Source organism: Python bivittatus, unplaced genomic scaffold (assembly GCF_059951505.1).
Source record: "Python bivittatus isolate LINGU-HERP-01145 unplaced genomic scaffold, Pbiv_v1 ctg000210_np1212, whole genome shotgun sequence".
Classification (NCBI taxonomy): domain Eukaryota; kingdom Metazoa; phylum Chordata; class Lepidosauria; order Squamata; family Pythonidae; genus Python; species Python bivittatus.
In genome coordinates this window covers 11,686,005-11,700,132 of record NW_028277053.1, presented here as the reverse complement: position 1 = coordinate 11,700,132, position 14,128 = coordinate 11,686,005, and the positions used below count along the sequence as shown (strand labels likewise).

Genomic DNA, 14,128 nt, shown 5'->3' with positions numbered 1-14,128 from the left:
CAGCTGGCATATTTATCCTATAAACATAACAAAATTTCTCTATCTCTAGTTCATGATTACCGTTCACAAATACATTTCTCGTTCTTCTTCAGATTCTAGACTGTGGTTCAAGACTTGATACCATAATTTTATAGGAAAGATCCATTTCAGATAATTTGGTGAGCAGGACAGTAGACTTACAGAAGTGTGTGGAAATCTGCATTCCCATTTAGCCTACCTGACTTCATTTTATAATGAATTTTCTCTACAGTCCAAATTAACTCAATAAATTATGGGGGGTTGACCACCTCCAAAACAGTAAATCTATTGCTCCAAGAGAGAGGTTGATGTATGGAATGAGTCACCAAAAGTGCATCCATTTTTGCACATTTGATTTTCAATATCTGCTCAATAATCTCTTCTTGAACGCTCTAGTAATTTTGCCAATATACATCTTACTGTAAGGGTAAGTGATGCTGTAAATTATGTAGAGTATAATACAATTAGAAACATCCTTTAAAATGAATATGTTAGGTTCTGGATAAATGATCTCTTTGGACTTCTGAAAATTAAGACAGATGGAAGTGCCCTTTTAATGGCCTACCAATTATTTGTTGAAGAAATTCTGCATGGACCCACTTGTTCATAATGATGAAGGGCCACTAATCCAAACACATGGCAATATAAAACAGCCTTCTAAAGGCTATCAACTGCCAGTATTTTCTGATAATCCCACCTATTGTTTTGGAGATATGGCTATGTTGGAAAAAAAAATCTGTCTCATCTGTTGGGATATCTCCTAAATATTTTTTGCCATTGATCAGATTGCTCTGATGTCTAGTCTCTTGGGTGATGCTTGATGGAGATATTCTCTATAGTGATTATAACATTCTTGTATTATAAGAAAAATCATGTTCATCTGTGTGATTTCTTTTGAGAGGTAAACAATGCCTACATGGGAGCTTGCATTTATGACAGTACCAATGGAAATTATTAAAATGAAGAAATTATTTTTTATTTTATTTTTACCAATAGGGTTAGTACTACTACAAAGATTACATTTAGCACTCCAGGTTCATTCAAACTCCATATTCCTGTTCACCTGATTAGTCCATCTTGTAAACTTCTGGAGTATTTGGGGATCCCCTTCAAAAGTTATACAATTACCATCAATATAGTGCCAATTAAAAATATAGATAAGGTATTGATTTCTAAGTTTATGTAAACTATGCTTATGGTCTCCAGTAGTAATGTATGGCTGTGAGAGCTGGACCATAAAGAAGGCTGAGCCTTTGAACTCAAAGGTTGATGCCTTTGAACTGTGGTGCTGGAGAAGACTCTTGAGAGTCCCCTGGACTGCTAGGAGGTCAAACCAGTCAATCTTAAAGGAAATCAACCCTGACTGCTCATTGGAAGGATCGATAATGAAGCTCAAGCTCCGATACTTTGGTCACCTAATGCGAAGAGAGATCTCTTTGGAGAAGACCCTGATGCTGGGAAAGACTGAAGGCAAAAGGAGAAGAGGACGGCAGAGGATGAGATGGTTAGATAGCATCACTGAAGCAATGAGCATGAAACTGAGCAAACTCAGGGAGGCAGTGAAGGACAGGAAGGCCTGCCGCAATATGGTTCATGGGGTCACGAAGAGTCGGACATGACTTAACGACTAAACAACAACAACAACATGCTTATGGTCTAATTCTCAAAGAATTTGCCATTTCTATAACAGAGGTCATACCCACCCTTTCTGCTTGAAGGTAAAACTGATTCTCACATGTAAAATAGTTCTTTTCCATGACAACCTATCACAAGTCTACCAGAAAATGCTCATGTGGAGACTCTAAATGACTATGAGAGAGAAAATAATCAAATGCACCCCTTGCTTCCTCAAGCAGAACAGACATGCTCAGGGTTTAGCATCTACAATAACTAAAATGCAAATATGATCTACTTCAATCTTTCCTCAGTAAAATCTTTTGTGTCTTTTGGCAAGATGGAGGACTATTCGCCATCTGTTGTAAATCATGACACAAAACTTTGGTTCATGGTTCCAAAGCAGAAGTAGTTTTAAGAAGAAATAAGGCATCTTTGCAGTAGTTTATCTGGTGTATGTACCAGATATGGGAAGAATGTAAAACCCCGAAGCAGTCAGACTTTTACTGATAAGAAAACCCAAGATTTTCCACTGATATGCCTGAGTTGCATTATCTCCCATATTATAACCTTCAAAAACAATAAATTAAAAGCTCAGAACTGGTTTGACAAATAAATATTATATGACAAAAACCATGAAAACTTCTCAAACTATGTTTGGAGGAAAGAAGTACCTTGTAGCCTAAAATACAATCTTTTGATGTTATGTGTGAGCCCATTGCATAAATCAAATATCTTTCTTATCTTGTGTTGCTATCCTAAGTTGCAAAAATAACCTTGGTACATTTTAAGCAAGTCCCAGATGCTTTTTTGCAACAATTTGCAATAAGATTTTTGCTAAAGCACTTTGTTTCATCATCCTCTGCTTGTGTGAAGGTTCTAGCTTAGCACACCAGTGGTCTGCTGGTGGGTCTTGCCTTTGCTTTCTCTTATCTTGCAATGATGTGTGCAAGTCCCTCTCTTGGCTGACATGTCTAAAAATGCTGAGAAATCTTTTGCAGTACATCTGCTTCTGTAATATTTGATTTTCTATAAGAACTTGTCTGTTCATAACTGGTTTTGCTCATCTTCACCAAGATCTTCTGCCAATCGTATATATTCCAATATGGTTACCCCAGGATATCTTCTCCTCTCCTCCTTCTCTTGCTTCTTTCTTTTTCTCCTCCTCCTCTTCGTATTATTAATTATTAGTATTAGTATTAGTATGATGATAATGATGATAATGATGGTTGGTCACACAGTCAACCAGATGTTTAGACTGAATTTGGCATTTTTATCCACCTATTGAGTCCTTCCCAAGGACTTGGGATAGACAGATGTTGTCTGATGTTGTTAAAAGTATCATCGCAGGATGTGAGCTGTTCCAAGTCAAGCTGCCTTTTATGATTGATGGTGATTTTGTGAATGCCGATGGTCTTCAAGTGGTGCTCCAGATGTTTTGGGATTGCACCTAATGTGCCTATTACTATTGGGACTATCTTTGCTTTCTTTTGCCATAGTTGCTCTACTTCTATTTGCAGGTCTTTGTATCTTGTGATTTTCTCCAGTTCTTTCTCTTCTATTCTGCTGACTCCAGGTATTACAATGTCCACTATCCAGACTTTTTCGTCTTTCTTATCAACAATTGTTAAGTCTGGGGAGTTGTGTGGCAAGTGCTTGTCTGTTTGAATTCCAAAGTCCCAGAGCACTTTAGCTTCTTCATTTTCTATTACTTTGTCTGTTTTGTGGTCCCACCAGTTCTTCCTTGTAGGCAAATAGTATTTCTTGCAGATATTCCAATGCACCATTGTTGCTACTTTGTCATGCTGTTGTTTGTAGTCAATCTGTGTGATCTTCTTGCAGCAGCTAACTAGGTAGTCCACTATTTCTTCAGGTTCTTTGCAGGGATGGTGTTTGCTGTCTGTTGCTGTCTTCTCAATTCTGGCTTTGTATGCATTTGTTCTTAAGGCTTGGTCATGTGCAGCCAGAATTAGCCCACCTGTCTATTTCTTCAACTTTCCTGCTCTTAGCCATTGACAGGTTTTGTTGTTATCTGCTTCGCCTGTTAGTTTTTTTGTGTACTGGTCATGTAATACTTTGCCTTGCCATGTCTCTTTTCTATTCTTTATTTGGTCTTTCTTACAGGCCAGTTTGGTCTCTTTGGCATTCAGTAAACCTTCATGGTGTACTAGCTTCAGTGCATCTTCTTCACTGTCCTTCAGATATTCTTCCACTGCCCTTTTTTTCTTCTTCAACTGTCTGGTGTACTTGCAACACTCCACGCCCACCTATGCTCCTTGGTACATAGAGTCTGTCAACATTGCTGCATGGATGAAGGGCATGATTCATTGTCATTATTTTGCTGGTCTTCCTATCCAGGGCTTCTAGTTCTGCTTGAGTCCACTCCACTATTCCAGCTGTGTATCTAATGACTGAAATTGCCCAGGTGTTAATTGCCTTGATGGTATTTCCTCCACTGAGTTTGGACCTCAAGATCTTCTTCAGTCTTCTGATGTATTCACTACTAACCTTCTTCTTGACTTCAGTGTGCTTAATGTTGTCAGCCTGAAGGATGCTCAAGTATTTGTAGTGATCTTCTTCATCCAGACTCTTGATCTTATTTCCATAGAGCATCTTGATTCCTTCAGTTTTCACTATTTTTCCCCTGTTGATGGTCATCATGGCACATTAGTGAAGTCCAAACTCCACTGTAATATCTTGGCTGTATATTTGGATGGTGTTGAGCAGCAATTCCATTTCCGATGGTGTCTTTCCATACAGCTTCAGATCGTCCATGTAAAGGAGGTGGGATACCCTGGCAGATGTTTTGATGTTTGATAGCCATGGCCTGACTTGTTCAGTATTGTTGACAGAGGAATCAATGCAATGACAAACAGTAGTGGTGATAGTGAGTCTCCTTGAAAAATTCCTCCCTTGATGTTAACCTCTCCCAGTCTATCACCATTGACCAGCAACTGTGTCTTCCATTGTGCCATTGATCTTTGCACAAAGCTTCTAATGTTTCTACTGACTCCTGTTATTTCTAGGGACTTGATTATCCAGTCACATGACAGAGAGTCAAATGCCTTCTTGTAATCAATCCAAGCTACATTCAAGTTGGTCTTCCTTCTCTTACAGTTTTCCAAAATCATCTTGTCAATTAGGAGCTGATCTCTTGTCCCTCTGCTGTCTGGGCAGTTTCCTTTCTGCTCAAATGGAAAGAGCTTATTTTCAACTGTTGGACTGCATCAGCCATCAGTCCAATATAGCCCCTACCTCACCGTGGAGGAGCACGTGGTGAGGAGTATTTTGAGGGCTGTGGACCCTAGGAAGGCTGCCAGACCTGATGGCATCTCTGGCCAGGTGCTTAAAGACTGTGCTGATCAGTTGGCTGGGGTTTTTACCAAGATCTTTAATCGGTCTTTATCCCAGTCCACTATTCCATCCTGTCTGAAGGCTTCCATCATTGTTCCGCTGCCAAAGAAGTTCCCTATTAACAACCTCAGCGATTACAGACCAGTGGCACTCATGCCTATCATCATGAAGTGCTTTGAAAAATTGGTCTGCAGGCACATCATTTCCTGCCTTCCGCATACATTTGATAAACATCAGTTTACATATAGAACTAATAGATCCCCAGAGGACACTACAGCCATTACTCTCCACACTGCTCTGACTCATCTGGAACAGCGGGGGACCTATGTGAGGATGCTTTTTGTAGACTTTAGTTCTGCATTCAATACAATCCTTCCACATAGACTGGTGTCTAAACTTATGGATCTTGAGCTTCCATATTCAATCTGTTCTTGGATTTTGGACTTCCTGTCTGGCCTCTCCCAGAGGGTTAGATTAGGCAATATCTCCTCAGCTCTTACTCTCAACACTGGTTCATCACAGGGCTGCGTGTTGAGTCCCTTACTTTACACTCTTTATACATATGACTGTACCCCCACTCACTTCAGCAATATTATCATTAAATTTGCAGATGATACAACAGTGGTGGGGCTTATCTCCGAAGGAGATGAGTCTGCCTACCAGGATGAGGTGGACCAGCTGCTTTCGTGGTGCAGAGTCAATAATTTGGCCCTTAATATCAATAAGACCAAGGAGCTTATGGTTGACTATAGAAGGAATAGATTAGAAGTTCAGCCCCTGGTTATCAATGGAGACCAAGTGGAGCGGGTGGCCAGTTTTAAGTTTCTGGGTGTTACCATAAAGGAGGACCTGACCTGGGGTGCTCATATTGCAGCCTTGGTTAAGAGGGACCAGCAGAGTTTATACTACCTGAGACTTCTCAGGAAACAACAACTGAATGAAAAACTGCTGGCGACCTTCTACCACTGTACTATTGAGAGCATTTTGACCTACTGCACCTGTGTATGGTTTGCTAACTGCACAGTGGCAGATAGGAAAGCGCTCCAGAGGGTTACCACCACTGCCCAGAGGATCATTGGCTGCCCCCTCCCCTCTTTGGAAGACCTTTACAGCTCCCGCTGCCTTAAGAAGGCTCAAAATATTCTTAAGGATCCATCCCACCCGGGACATTCTTTTTTTGAACTGTTACCATCTGGCAGACGGTACAGGATAATGAAAACAAGGACCAATAGGCTGAAGAATAGCTTCTATCTTAGAGCTGCAACTATACTGAATTCTATCGTATAGTGCAGTATTAATGCAGCATCAGGGGTTGTGCAATATGGAATGTGAAGGTTGTGTTATATGTGTTTTATGTGTGTTATGTGCTTTATGTGTTCTATGGTTTTTATATTTTTAAAGCTGCACTGGGGTGGCATTTAATTTCATTGTACAAGAAGTACAATGACAATAAAGATTACTTACTTACTTACTACCACACCAGTTAGCAATTTGAAAGTTGGGGGCAAGCAGGTGATTGGCCTGTAGTTGCCTGATGCTGCCCCTTTTGTTGGATCTTTCGCTATCAGGTAGGTTTTGCCAGATGTTAACCAATCTTCAATTTCACTTCCTTGCAGTATTTTGTTAAACTGCTTGGCAATGAGTGGGTGCAGAACAGTAGGTTGTTTCAACCAAAAACCATGCAGTTCATCTTCACCTGGTGCTGACCAATTCTTGATCTTCCTTGCCCTTTTCTCCACCATGTCTGCTGTTATTACAAGTTCTTTCATTTCATCTTCTTTTTTATCCTTATCTACTTCCTTTATCCAAGCTGCATTCTTGTTGTATTTCTTTGGGTTGTCCCATAGCTGCGCCCAGAACTGCCCTGTTTCTTCTTTGTCAGGTGTCGACTGGTTCATTGCAGTCTCTCCATTGATGGATTGGTAGAAACGTTTCTGATTCGACTGAAATTGGAGATTCTGCCTGCAGTGCTGAGCTTCATATCTGCTGATCTTCTTGGCTATGCCTGTAATTTGCTGCTTTATTATTTCCAGTGTTTCCTTGAACTTCCTTGTTTCTAGGTGATATTTCTTGATCAGGTATTCTTTGGTCTTTTTGTTCTTCAGCTTCTTTTCTTTCATCTGTTCTAGCTTCCTTGCATCTGATCTTAGCATGCTGGTCTTATTTTCTAACCCGATCTTCCATTTTGGTGGTGCATTGTTTGGCTTTTTTCTTGTTTGTTGATTTTGCATCCAAGGGCATTCAGTTATAACTGCAGCCATGCTGTACATCAGTTGGTTTGCTTCTTGCAGTGAGCTGGTGCTTATATTTGATATTATAGTATTGGCATCATTTAATACTTGTGCTGTTTCTTTGTAGCAAGCTTCAATGCAGGCAACCGTATTGTTGTTTTTGTGATGTTCTAGATGCTCAGTTATTCTTTGTTTCAATTCCTCTTGTTTTTTAGTTAGAGGGCTTTGTTCTTTCTAAGGAAAAGGCTCTATTTCAATTCTACTTCTGTGAATACTTTATTTTGTGTTATAAATCGATGTTGATCTGTTAGCCTCTGTTCCATTGTTTCTGATTCTGGATGTTGTTCTTTCCAGAACTGGTGCAGTCTTTTCAGATATCCTCTTCTCATTGGACTTGATTTATAATAGCAGATCATTATTTCTTTGTTTCAGTCTTCATATATGTGTGACTGGTAAACAATTTTTCTTCCAGTAGTCCTGCAGCTGCTGGCCCTGCTAGCTCAGTCAACAGTCCTGAGTCCTATAGCCCACTTGTCACCAGATGTCCAGGAACTAGAACATCTAGCATGGTCCTTGTTGATCCAGGCAAGACCAGTCCAATATGGGTTTCTGTAAATTACAGCTCACCTTATTGTTTATGGGAGAGACACTCTTCATCTGGCTCCCCTGATGAGACCTGTCCAGTATGGTTGAAACTCTGGCATAGTTCTCATCCTCCTTGGAGCACACAAACCCCACAACCACATCAAGGTAGTGCCTCACTGGGGGTGGTTATTGTTGTTTACATTTCTACACCACCAAATCCTGAAGGACTCTCAGCAATTTACAAAATAGGACATGTAAAAAACCATATACTGTACATTAAGAAAAAGGATGCAAGTAAAAGGTCCACAAATGAATGAAAACAGATTAAAATTAAATTAAATTAAAATTTGAATTTAAAACAAGTTGGAATCAAGGCTCAAATGCAGTCAGGGTAGGAGACAACCTGATGTCCAATGGAAGACAATTCCAGAGAACCAGTACAAAAATAAAGTGGCTGGCTTCCAAGTTCCTTTCGTGCATAACTTCTTCAGAAATAAATCTCTATGTAGTCAAAGAGTAAATGCTACAGCTGTAATCACAACTTCCTTATACAAAGTCCACTTGCCCTCTTCTCCAGTTTCACAGGTGGTATATTTGTCCAATAAAAGCAGTAACATTTCTCAATCTTCATTGATGATTTTTCCCCCCACATTTGGTAGTTACTCCTTCTGTCCTGAAAGCAGGTTCCTGAAGCTAAAAAGAAGGCCTGATTGGAGAACCATGTCCTAACCCAGCACTGGCTGTTTTGAGTTTCATGATGAAAGAAAGGCAATATATGCTTGTACAATAAATAGTAAATCCAAGCTTAATAGACACAGTGCTAATTGTCAGCATCCTGCCTCATTCTGTTAATTAGTTGGGTGATACAAGGCTTCCTACAAAGCACATGGAAATGCTGGGTGCACTAACTACTTTCTCCATTAATTGGAGAAAGTGATGTGTTCCTATATATAGCAATAGGTCACCAGTGTGGGCAATATCTTCAAAAGTCTCTTCCTTGCATTTAGCAGAAGCTTTCCAAAATACTAGCAAGAAAACTCAAGACCTTGTATTCATTAAGGTAGAACTGATCTGTGGCAAGCAAACCCATATATCAATGTGGCAAACCAAGTGACTCCCTTTGTCTTAAGGAACGCAGTCTAGCTACGTTCATGACAAAAATCGCCTAGGGAGGTACAGAACATCTTAAACAGCTGTCCCAAGCATTCATTGCTTGAAACAAAACGAGTTGCAAAAGTTTTATTTTGAGGTTGGGAACAAAACTCTGGAGCTCCTGGGGCCTTGTTCTAGTGGACCCCAGTGAATTTGACCATTGCAAAAGAACATCTTGAATGGGGCTGTCCAGCCAATTCCCATTTTGTCCATAGTAGGAATGGGCAGTGCTTTGGATGTGAAGATGAATGGTGCTTCAAAGTGGATATGACTGCTCCTGGCTGTGCCTTCTTAAAGAAGTTGAGACTTGGCCGTCTCACATGGCAGTGGTAGTAGGATCACAAGAAAATACATATTAAGGTGAGAACAGAATGGCACAATCACTTCCCCATTCCTTTTTCCCTTTCACTTAGTAGTGGGAAAGGCCCCAAGGACTCCATAGAATGAGGGTGGAATGCTTAACCAACCCTTTAACCAGGTCTTGATGGCTTTCTGAAAATCTAAATTGTCACTTTTTAATTGCTGTGAAGATGGTTTGCTTCTAAAGCAGACCAAGAGATTCACTGAGCATTTCCAGAAGAGTTGGATGAAGGAGGCAAATACAGTATATCCTGCAAAGAAAGTTGTTCCTCCTAAAATCTGTCTTCTATAGGATTATGAAAGCTTCAAGTTCCTTTTCCTGTACTGGAACTGGTGATTCTCTTTCTAAAGTTCAGCCTGTTCATTTCTTTTTGCAAAACATTGCCAGCTCTACTCCTAGGTTGCCTTTCTAAAGATGCAGAGAGAAAAAAAACAGGCAGAAGCAAATGGGGAAGCAGAGTTTCACCTGCCGACAAAGACCTAACACATCTTTCCCAAATCGCTCAGATGTGGGGAGGGGGGGAGGCAATTTGATGGATTTCTCACTACTTAGCAAAGCAAGTCTGGTAGCATGCATACTTAAGTTTCCAGGGAGACATTTACAGTACAGTCAATGCGTGTGAATTTATATATTTTGGCTATGAGTTCTCATGAAGGTAATACCCTTTAGGACATTTCAAGTGAGCAACTTATAAATGACATTTTTCCCTAATCAGGAAATACCATTCCAAATCCTCCTCCTCTTTTACAGAGCTTCCTCCATTCCTCCGTCTTTCTTTCCTTCATGTTCCAGCAACTATTTGCTAATTGGCTTTCTGCAGTAACCGGGTAGCAGGAATTATTACATCTGAGCAAGCGAATTATCCTTTGTTTCTACTGTAGCATTTGGAACAAAGCTCTCAGAGGCAGCAACGTGTTGCCAAACTGAGCTCACTTCCCAGTGGTTTGCAGCTGGGCTGAATTAACTTCTCCTGGAAAGAAACACAATGTGTAGGCACTCTGGGGGAAAAAAAACTAAACTGGATTGCACTCAAAATCTGCCATTACATCTGCAGAATGAAAGGCTTTTGCTGCACTGCGCAGCAACCCTGCTAGTTTATCTGCTCAAAGTAAAAAAAGAAGAAGAAAAACAAACAGTCCAGAATAGCTTTTTCCAAAGACAGAGAACAGAAATACCACTCACTTTCAAAGCCATCAGGCCTCTATTCATCCATGGTAATCTTCCTTTTGCTGGATGATCCCAGAGAAGTGTTGCTGTATTAAGAAGAGAAGAAAGACTGCAGGAAGGCAGAACAGACTCCCTCTTTTTTCAGCTAGACTGCTACTAGCCCTTGCACTTTGCGAATGGCCCATTCCTACCAAGAATAATCAAGGGTAGTTTTTAAAATGAAGCCAGAATCTTCCAATAGCCATATTAGAGAAAGGGAACTGAAGAGAAACAAGTTAAATCCTGTTATGTCTACCTGGGTCTGTTGACAGCAGCTATAACTTTGATCCAATTTCTCAGTTTTCTTCCCCGCCATGCGGTGAGGTCTTACTGTTACAAGCTTGGCAGATTTATACAATGAGAAACAATCATCTATAGGGGATCCCATAAAAGATATCAATTTCTTACCAAAGTATTGACTTACCTTGGAATGTGTTTTAAAAGCTAGATTCCAATATTTGAAGGTCCATCGAGGTTCATCGAGGTCCAAAACGTTTGTCAAGAAATTAGGAGGTTTTACAAATGTGAGTTATCAGCAAATAATAGCCCACACTATTAAATCTAGAAAAACAAGGACAATCCCCTCCAAAGTATTTTATAAGTTCATATGTGTGTCTGTGTGCAGGCATATGTATGTTGCAAGATTATCAACACAGTGACAGTCAATATATAACAGTGATTTATCTCTTTGATAACAGAATTGGCTCCACATGACTGTTTCATTAGCTCCAATAATGATTTGCATTAAAAACTATGAATTAGCCTTAGTCATGCTGCTAAGGATACTGTATATGGCCTAAAACCAAGAGTTTACTTACACGCACCCCTGGGAAACAACTATGGACATTATGCTCTATTTGCAGGGTTCTTGAAGCATCTAATTATTATTATTATTGTTGTTGCTGTTGTTGAAAAAAGATACTGGACAAGACAATTCTTCCTTCATTATAATCTTACACTTGAATCTCCTGAACAAAATTTCAGTTGTGTCATCTATAATATAGCCTGACCTACTTGGGAAATTATGGTCAGGAATTACACAATGTTTCAAAATTTCACCTTCAGAATATTTCAGTTTTTCTCATTTTTATTCAAACTCTACGTGGAAGGTGGGGTTTAAGATGAATGTGGGTGGCTTTTCAAGTGAACTACAGTACTGACACAAATACAGAGTTGGTCAAGAGGATGAATTTTAAGATGTTCCCTCTCCTTCACTTTCTCCACCAACCCTTGTAATGATAGTTAAGTCTTTCTCCCAGAGGTTATGGAGGGAACAGGGAATTGTAAATCTTGGTTAATACCTGTGAGGTGTAAGTAGGGAATTTTGAACATTGCCACCCAGTGTCAAAACAGCCAATAAGTGCAGGCTTGGAGCTAAGATAATCTAATCAGCAGGCCTGGTGGGGCTTATTTGCATCCTCAGTAGGACAATCCAGGGAGGGAAGGTTGAGCAATTTTCTAAAGTCAATGTTGCAAAATACCAATCGCTCACTTTAGCTATCTTTGAAATTGAAAGACAGCAAGCTTCCCCTTACCCCCAAATGCCAGAACAGCTTGGTGAAACTAGTTCTCATAAGACACTGTGTTTGTCCAAATAAATGTGTTACAAAGAAAGAGAGGGGATTGGCTTCAGAAAAGAAAGAAGATAAGAAGCACTTTTTTGCCATGTTTAACTTCTCTTTCAGTTCCTTCCCACATCTCCAAAATGTACCTTGAGAATATTCAAGATTGGTGAGGATCAGCAGAGTGGGGAGCTGTCTTTTTGATGGTCTGTTATATTACTTTCCTTTATTTTATTTTTTAAATTAAGCTTGTTTAATTTTGGCAAGCACTTCTTTTAGGGACTGTTGGGTTTTTTGTGGTAGTTTTATTTAAGATTGTTTTGATTGCTCTCTTGTAAACTGTTCTGGGCTCCTTAGAGAGAAAAAGTGTAAAGAAAGAACATGGCTATATATATTTTTTTTCCTTCTTCAAGGCGATTTCCTTCCCAGCCTCTCTGAGGGAAACACAGCGATAGCAACCCTCTAGTCCTTCCTCTCTAGCTCCTCATGAAAGTAGTCCTCATCTTTGTCTTCTACATATATAGTGCATGAACATGAAGAGAGCTGGACTACCATCTAGAATATTCTCATGCCTTACAGTCCCACCCCTGAAGATCAATACATTCAGAAGAACAAGGGAACGGTGGGCTTTTCCATACCTTATAAGTCAATTCCATGCATCCTCAAGTTGGTCAAGAACTCTGCTGACCTAAAGTGTGCTTTCAGCATTGCCAACCTGGATTTGGCATCTGTTGTTTCAGCTTCAAATCGTCACAGGTAATGAGTGATAAAGCCCAGCTAATTCTACTCACCTTGGCAGTGCCCTTGAACAAGGTCAGAATAAGTGGGAAAGCTCTCCTTAAGGCTGGTACAATTAAGGAGGACTTCAGCCTGCCTTAGTCATGGGTGGGGAACAAAATCAAGGTGGTATTATAGGGAAGGACAGAAATAAAAATGTTACCAAGACATGATTGTGCCTTGGTGGGAGGCAAGTGTAACAGTAAAGATTCCTGAGATCTGAAATTTCATGTGTGATATTGTTGAAGCCCCTTTTCCCTGCCCAGCACCCCTCTTTACCAGTTCTCCTTCAAATTCTCCTTCTTCTCCTCCTAAAGTGTTTGCTGGCCTTAACTGACTGAATTTTGGATTGGAGACTTATATCTCACAGGTCTGCCCTCCAAAAACAGCCCCCAGAGGAAAAATAACTCTTCTGCCAAGTACTTATCAATAAGCAGCTACGAAAGTCTCTACAGTAGAAAAAGACAGATCCCGTATCTCCTAGCCCACCTCCATCTTGTTATTAAGTACATGTTGTCTTGGCTTATTGTGATGGGATGCTAGTTCTACCACCCCCAAATTAACAAATTCCCCCAACAATGCTTCATGCCACCCTATCACCTAACAGGTCCTTGGAGCAGTAGGGCTGTCCAATTATTCATTGGCAGAACACCAATGTATATAAAGTGAAGTCTCTTCAAGTAATCCTCAACTCCTACACCGATATTTAATTTTCATGGCAACAGTAGTTTGCCATATCCTTCTTCTGGAAGGTGTTTTCCAACTTCCTAGTTGTGAGATTTCCATCTAGGTATTAACCGGGGTGACCCTGCTGATCAGCCAAGGTATGGTAAGTCCTGCTGTACAGTAAAGATCCCCGTGAGTTATGTTCAGCTCCTGGTTCATAGATATATCCATGTAGTTTTCTTGGCAATAATCAAAAGTAATTTATCATGGCCTTCTTCTGGAGCCCAGTGAAATAAAAAATGAACAAGGGGAGATGCAGTTTCCTCCCTGAAAAAAATCCATCAACATCACATGAATGAAGTTGATATGTGGAGATCTGAGATAATAAGTGGTTGTTGTTTTTTTAGTGGCTATACAAATGTTAAAAATTAAGGCAGATATTTAACATCTTTGCCATTTATATAATGCTTTTAGAAAATGTAATAGAATTTAGAAGTATTTAATAGATGGACTGGGACCAGGGAAAATCAAGTTCAATTCTCCATGTAACTATGAAACTTACAAAGTGACTTTGAGCAAACGATTCCCTCTCAGCCCAACAA

At 40.0% G+C, this 14,128-nt stretch overlaps 1 protein-coding gene across 1 annotated transcript in view; it reads right to left on the bottom strand.

Annotated features, from left to right (window-relative positions):
• The window catches only part of OLFM4 (olfactomedin 4), a 50,535-nt gene extending 39,912 nt beyond the window's left edge, over window positions 1-10,623 (bottom strand). Inside the window, exon 1 of the mRNA XM_088139498.1 lies at window positions 10,498-10,623. The gene's annotated coding sequence lies outside the window, so the exon portion shown is untranslated. The remainder of the gene's footprint in view (window positions 1-10,497) is intronic.
• Window positions 10,624-14,128: the final 3,505 nt, after the last annotated feature.